General features: G+C 32.3%; 1 pseudogene; it reads right to left on the reverse strand.

Moving 5' to 3' along the window:
* Nucleotides 1-4,515: 4,515 nt before the first annotated feature.
* LOC113871421 lies at nucleotides 4,516-7,065 on the reverse strand (annotated as a pseudogene).
* Between the last annotated feature and the right edge of the window lie 425 nt (nucleotides 7,066-7,490).

Here is a 7,490-nt window from a genome sequence, read left to right on the forward strand (position 1 = left end):
TCAGGAAAGGGGAGAATTGTTGAAAGTTTCCTTCCTTAATTAGGAAGATGGTTGGTAGTTGAAAATTAGTAGTCCCAATTAATTGATGGTTGAAAAATAGGAAGATAGTTGTTGGTTATTGGTGGTGGTTGAAAGTTAGTAGTCCCAATTAATTGATGGTTGCAAAATTTGTTATGTTGGTTGTATTAAATACCTTGCATTCTTGAGAGCTTATAAATAGGTTCACTTGCAAGAGTTGAAGACACACCAAAACATCAAAAACTACACCACCATAGAGAGTTCCTAGTGAGATACTAGAGAAATATTGTATTCTATCCTAGTGGGGTAAGATTGAGAGATATTCTTTGAGAGAGTGATCATTGTAATCCTATTTTTCATAGTGGAAATATTTTCTAGACTAGGTCCTGTGAATTTTTCCTTCTCAACATTGGAAAAGTTTTTATCATGTTACATAATTTTTGTGCCATTATTCTTCTATCATTGCTCTATTTTGTTCTTATATCATATTTGTCTGCATACGCTTCTGCAAGTACCCATTTTGCATCTACACGGAGGAGAGAAAATTGATACAATTTTTCTCAACACTTAAGACACAATTTTGAGCAATATCTTGGGCATCACAGAAGACATGCATTTCATCCCAGACAAATCATCGTACAAACCCAACATTCGAGAAGCTTCTTTGAAAGTGCGATTATGGCTATGCGGCAAGATCAAAGAACACGGCAGGTTCTAATATCCTCCCTTTTTTTTTTTATAAAAAGTGTATTTTTTTTTAAAAGCACAACTTTTGCATAAGTGATTAATAATTAAAACTGAGCCATTGACCGTGGCAGATTAAAATTGGATGGCTAAGATTAAATATTAAAAAGGTTAACAAATGCGGATAGGAGTTATTAGTGAGCGAGATGAAAAGGGTTAATAACATAAATTTGACAAGTTGTGTACATGATATTGTATCAACATCATACGTTGCATACACCGATGTAGATATGGTTAACACGAAACAATAACGAGACAATTGTAAAGGAGAGACATTACCTTAGTACCTCAAACAATCTAAATACAGTTTATGCGCAATATGAAAAAGATTGTCGTGAGCAGACATCAGTTTTAACACACAATCGATGCAAATAGAGTACATGCGTAATATGTAAAATGTAGTCGCCTAATGACATCAGTTTTACCATACAACTGATACAAAGATAGTCCATGCGAAAAATGTAGAAGGTGGTTGCCTAATGATATGAGTTTTGCCACACAATCGATGCAAATAAAGTCCATGCACAAATGTCAAAGGTGGTCGCCTAATGACATTAGTTTTATCACACAACTGATGCAAAAGTCTATCAGACATTTGTTACACAGTTACCACAATTTAACATCTCTTAAGTAGTGAACAGTTGTAGAAACTATATTTTTACGTTAGTGACCTACACAAAAGTCAATGTGTTTCCAGACTAATTAGGCATAATGGTGAATTCCAGTGTGTAGTGAATAAATAATGCAAAGTAAAAAATATCAATTTTATTTTAATACAATATGAATGTAAAATAATTATACAATATAATTTTTTTAAAATCAAATATATACAGATATAATTTTATATTAATTATATCAAATTTAAATTTTTAAATATAATATATCAATAATAGTATAATGGACTATAGTTTTATTTTTGTCATATCAAATAAAAATTGAGGATATTTATTATAACTGATATGATTTGAATTGAATACAAGATTTATGCACATAGCAAATCGGTTCTATCACACAAAAAAATATAATATAATATATGATTGTGAGACAATGACATTGATGTAGAACACATACCTAGCTTCAATATTGCAGGTTGAGGTCAATATTTCAAAAACAGCTCTGTAGCGCAACTGCTGTAAAAGAGTCCATCCATAAGTAAATTATACATCGGTTGAATTGGATGACGGAAGCGATAAACCTTTACAAAGTATATTTAAAAAAAAAAACGTAACTTCTACATGGGTTCTCTCAGATAACTGATGTAAAAGTAGCGACATAAACCAAACAATTTTCTACGTCAATTTTTTTAAAGAACTGATGTAAAATATATATATATATATATTTTATTTTATTTTTTAAAAAAACCACAACTTCTACGTGGATTTTCTCAAATAACTGATGTAAAAAGGAACAACGTAAATGGGCACATCTGAAGGCGTGGTAAGAGATAGTGTTACTGTATACTTTATCATATGATAAGTCATAGAGAGGAGATAATAGTTAATCAAGTTACAAAATAAAGTCAAAAGGGAATCAACATAATCTATCTGTTAGTCCACGATATAAAACTGAGAATCTCAAGTCTGGTACGAGTTGACTATGTGAAAGACTATGAGTTTATTGCAATTTTTGACATCAATTTTTGACCAAATCTTAATTTTAAATCTTGATTTTCTTAAGCAAACTATGTAGTATTTGAAGAATAAGAAAAAAACATAAACATATTCAATAAGGATTCTTGGTAAATCTATGTTTACCATATTTTAACATGTGTCCTTTTATTACAAAACATGAATAAGGATAAGAACTTGTTGATAAAATTTGTTGAATTTGTCTAAAAATAGCTCTAAATAATTTTATATTAGATAAATTTAAAAAATTAAGATATTACATTAAAAATTATGTTAATTTATTATTTTACTTTTTACGAATAAAATTTCATCAATTTAATTAAGATAAAGTTATTTATTTTATGAGGTAAATTAATTTTTTAATAAGTTAAAATTAACTTTCACTTTATAAGTTGGAGAACTTAAATGAGAGATTTTAAAAAATTGAGAGATACATGATTTTATTTTAATTTCTAAAAAGACTAATTCATTTTATTTTATATAAATATTTATTAAAATTTATCCAGATTAAAATAAAGTATAGTCAATGGTTAACTTATAAGTTTTGTAAAATATCTATGATATTTGCAGTTGTACAGTAGTTTCATCGCAATTTTAATGGGCAAATTGCTTCTTGTCACCCTAAAAATATTTACTAATAATCTTCGATAATTGATTAAAGAAGAAAAAGCATGCATTAGAAAAAATTCATAAATAAAAATTTTTGGAAAAATAATGATATATTAAGTATATGAGGCCTTGCTTATCTCAAATAAACTTTTTGGTAAAAAATAAAACACACTATAAAATACATTGAGAATAGATTCTTTGTATATAAATTGTGGGATTTGCACCCTAAATAACACATTTGTGAGGACTAATTGCTATTATTTTGGTCATAGTTTAACCCAATTGGAAATTTCTTATGTTTTTATGTACAATTCACCACTGTTTCAAATGAGTAGAGGTGTTTAGAAAATATTAAACCAGATAGACTATCCCATTCCATATTTTTCAATTAACTAATTAATTTTGGATAAAAAAAATGTACATTGTATACGGTGGGTAATTGGCTCACTGGAATAATTTTATAGGATTTGCTGTCAGGTATACCACCATTGATCATTTGTAAACCGTTTTAACTGTTTTTATTTTTAACAAATACATTCATGATACTTAGGCCCCTCAATTTACTTTGATGGATATCGTTAAGATGACTCCAATTTGCAGTGCATGAGTGATAGAATTGGTGCATATTTGCTATAGTTTGTTTTTAAAAAAATAAAAGATATATTTTAAAATGTCTTTATTGAAGATGAAAACACACTTGATTATTTTTTAAAATAAACTTTAAATGACAATGGAAGCACAAGAATGACATTAATAAATTTTTGGAGTAAACACACTTTCTCTACCCATGCCATTATTTAGAAAAGAGGCACTCAAGATGAAAATCGTTTGAATATTCATAACACAATCATTCTCTTTAATAAAATTATCATTTCATCACGATCTTTAGGTTTCAAGATCACTTATCCAGTCCCACACATGAGATTAAACAAAGGCATCCTAATTGATCTAAGATGAACTACACTATGCGGATTAGTTCATCTATGACAACCTTTAAAATAGATGCTCAAGGTCTTTCAATTAAAACAAAACTTTAATATTAAAAAAAACCGCAGAAAAAAATTCCTCTTTCCTAAAATTTTATCTCTAGACATTGTCTTTCACATACATATATACATGCAGATTCATATGGAGTCAAAATCATTTGAAATAAAAGTAACCTTTTAAAAGAGCAACCCATGACGGGAGTATTCTCTTCAATATGGCAAACAGGTTGAACTAAAGAGCAACGCATGAAAAAAAAAAAAAAAAAAAAAAACAAGTGTTCAGTTGTCAATATATAAAAAGATAGTCTAACAATTGAACTCAAGTGCAAACAGGTTCAAACACTAGCATTGAGAAAGTACAATGTGCAAAAATAACTTTAAAGTACAAAAAACAAGAAAATAAAAAACATTATATGTAAAAAATAAAATCTCTTCCTCCAAAATGTAAAAAGGAAGTTGTCTAAATAACATTACAAAAACTAATAAGAGAAGATTAGTACCTTCAAACTTTTGACTACTTTATCTGTGAATTACTCTTCTTCTTCCTCCTCTTCTTCTTTCACATAAATGATGACTCGTTTGATGTGTGATATTTTGTGCCAGTCTTCTCCCACATTCGGTTGGTATCTTTTATATAATTCAGGACATTGAATAATTTCTAAATATTCAAGTTTTGTGAGGTGATCCAAGTTATCAGAGAGTGAAAGCAATTTTGGGCAACTTTGGATTAAAATTGTTTTGAGACAAATGAAAATTGAAAACCACTCAGGAAGCTCCTCAAGATTGACACATCCGCCAGTTCCGAAGCATTGCAATGTGTTTGAAGATCCTCGCAACCTGTGAGGCAAAGTGACCAGTTGCGGTAAATCACTAAGAATAAGTAACTTTAGTTTTAGACTGGGAATTTTATCGTCAAGTTCTTCCGATAATTCCAACTTATGACAGCGGTTAATAATCAAATTCTCCAAGTTTGGAATGGCATGAAATGGCAAAGACTCTAGACTCCCACAAGAATCAATAATAAAAAATTTAAGACGAGGAAGTTGTATCCCTTCAAATAATGACTTCAGGTTGTCGCAAGAATCCAAGGATAAAGCTTCTAAAGAAGTCCATTTTGCAATCTCTGGAAAACTAGATTGCTTAAAGGTTAAATACAACTGGCGAAGGTTGATCAAGTTCTCTATGCCTTTGGGCAATGTTTCTAGGCTTTTGCAATCATGGAGTCGTAAAATTTGCAAATTTTGGATTTTGCACACTGAATCTGGGAGTCTTGAAAGTTCTGTATTATTTTTAAGAATGAGACATCTTAAATGTTTCAACTTACCAATGGAGCTAGGCAAACTCTTGTAATCAGAATAACTTATTTCCAAATACCGCAGGTATTTACACCTGGACAACAATGAATTCAAGGAAGCTTCATTGTTGGCTCCACGAGGAAAAATAATGGATCTTAAACCTGTAGGAAAGGAAGCTTGACCAAGCAAATTGTCTTCAGCAAATCTCAAATGTTGGGTATTTTCAGATATATTTTCACTGCGGGATTTCACGTGTTGAAACTCATCTTTTGAGACATATACTGCAAGATCATGCACCAAATCATGTAATTTGAACGTGCAAGTACTACTAAAATCAATAAAATCTTGAAGAAAACACCTCGAGTGCAGCTCATGCAAAATTTGTTTGCCACCGTCTTCGAATATTTTATTTTGCATTGACGATGGAAGGAAACCAAGTGCCCCTCAGAGCGAAGAAATAGGATGACTACTCATAGTAAAAACCTTTTGAAAAACGGAGAAGCAAGCGAAACATCGTTTTAAATACGAAGGTAATTGATCATAGCTTAATTTCAGAGCCGGCAAAATGTCACCATCATTTTGTGGTAAATTCCAAATCTCGCTGTCTCTAACAAACTTCCACTTTTCTGTATCAACTACTGAGGACAGTGAACTCCCCACAGTTCTCACTGCCAAAGGAATCCCTTCGCATTTTTTTGCAATATCTTCCCCAATCAACAACAATTCTGGATACTTCTTCTCATCTCCTCCTTGAAAAGCACATTTGATGAACTGAGTCATGGAATCCACTTCAGAAAGACCGTCTAAAGGGTGGGAGTACGAGGGTTTAGTGCCCATCATGGCAGCAATGGAATGGCTACGAGTAGTCACTAGGACTTTACTTCCTTTGGCACCTGTTTGTATTAATCCCTTCAACTCAACCCATTTATTACGATTCTCGTTCCACACGTCATCCAAGACAAGCAAGAACTTTTTACCACGAAGCATATTTATCACATTGTTTGTTAGCTGCTCCATCCCAAGGTGCTCATAGTTCTCTTTATTTAGGTTTGGATTAGAGTTGAGGATCTTAATAAGCACGTTCTTTCAAAATCATTGGACACATACACCCACAACTTCAACTCGAAAGAGTCACCAATCCTTTTATGATTGAAAACTGTCTTTGCAAGCGTGGTCTTTCCCAAGCCTCCAATTCCCACAATGGAAATAACAGAGAGACTTCCACCATCATCGTCTTGCAACAAAAGTCCAATGATCTTTTCCTTATCCTGTTCCCTTCCTATCATCACATTCACATCAGAAGCATCTATGAAGGAAACGGTCTCCCTCAGATCCACGGTCTCCCTCGTATGCACGGCACGCCTATCGACATCATTGGTTTGAAGGCCATGATTGTTTCGATCATTTGCAATCTTATCTAATGTCTTATTGATTTCTTTAATCTCATGTGCCATTTTAACAACATGAGAAGAAACGGCGTACCTTCCTGGACACGCTGCCCTGAGTTTTAACAACATGCTTTCGTAACGCTTCACACTCAAAGTCATCGACGATGTCTTCGGCGTCAGAGAGCACGTGGTTGATCTGCGTGAGCCATACACGCAACTGGTTGTTCTGGTGCTGCTTTTGCTCTGCATACGACAGCCCGGCGTTGATGAATGAGATAGTTTTCATCTTTTGTAGATCATCATACACACCCATTGCCAGAGTAGCTTCTTTCACAGCAAGTGAAGCAAGCTTCCCTATGAGTGACTCTGCCAGGCTGAAGAGGACTGATTCAGCCATGGTTTTGAGGAAAGAACAGAGATCAGAGATAGGAATGCAATGCAGTTGTGAATTGATTTTAGTTAGTGACGAAGAGCAAAGAGGAAAAGGAGTCATATTCGTAGAAAGTAAGTCTAGTGAATGGCCCACTATTAAACCCGTCTTTATTCCAAGTAGTTGGAAGCAACTAACAAATAAATTATGCCACCAATACACGTGTGTATTGATGACTGGACGACCGATATGTGTTTATCAACAAAGTAACAGTGAGAAACCGCCATATGGCACAGCGTGGATCATATGATTATATTTTAAAAAAATAAATTAATTTAAATGATTGAATATTTTATTTATATTAATCAAAATTAATACAGTATATGTTTTTATAATATATGCAAATGGTGGGTAATTGGCTCACTAGAATAATTTTATAGAATTTACTCTCA

The sequence above is a fragment of the Abrus precatorius genome, unplaced genomic scaffold (assembly GCF_003935025.1).
Source record: "Abrus precatorius isolate BTA unplaced genomic scaffold, Abrus_2018 Scaffold7, whole genome shotgun sequence".
NCBI lineage: Eukaryota > Viridiplantae > Streptophyta > Magnoliopsida > Fabales > Fabaceae > Abrus > Abrus precatorius.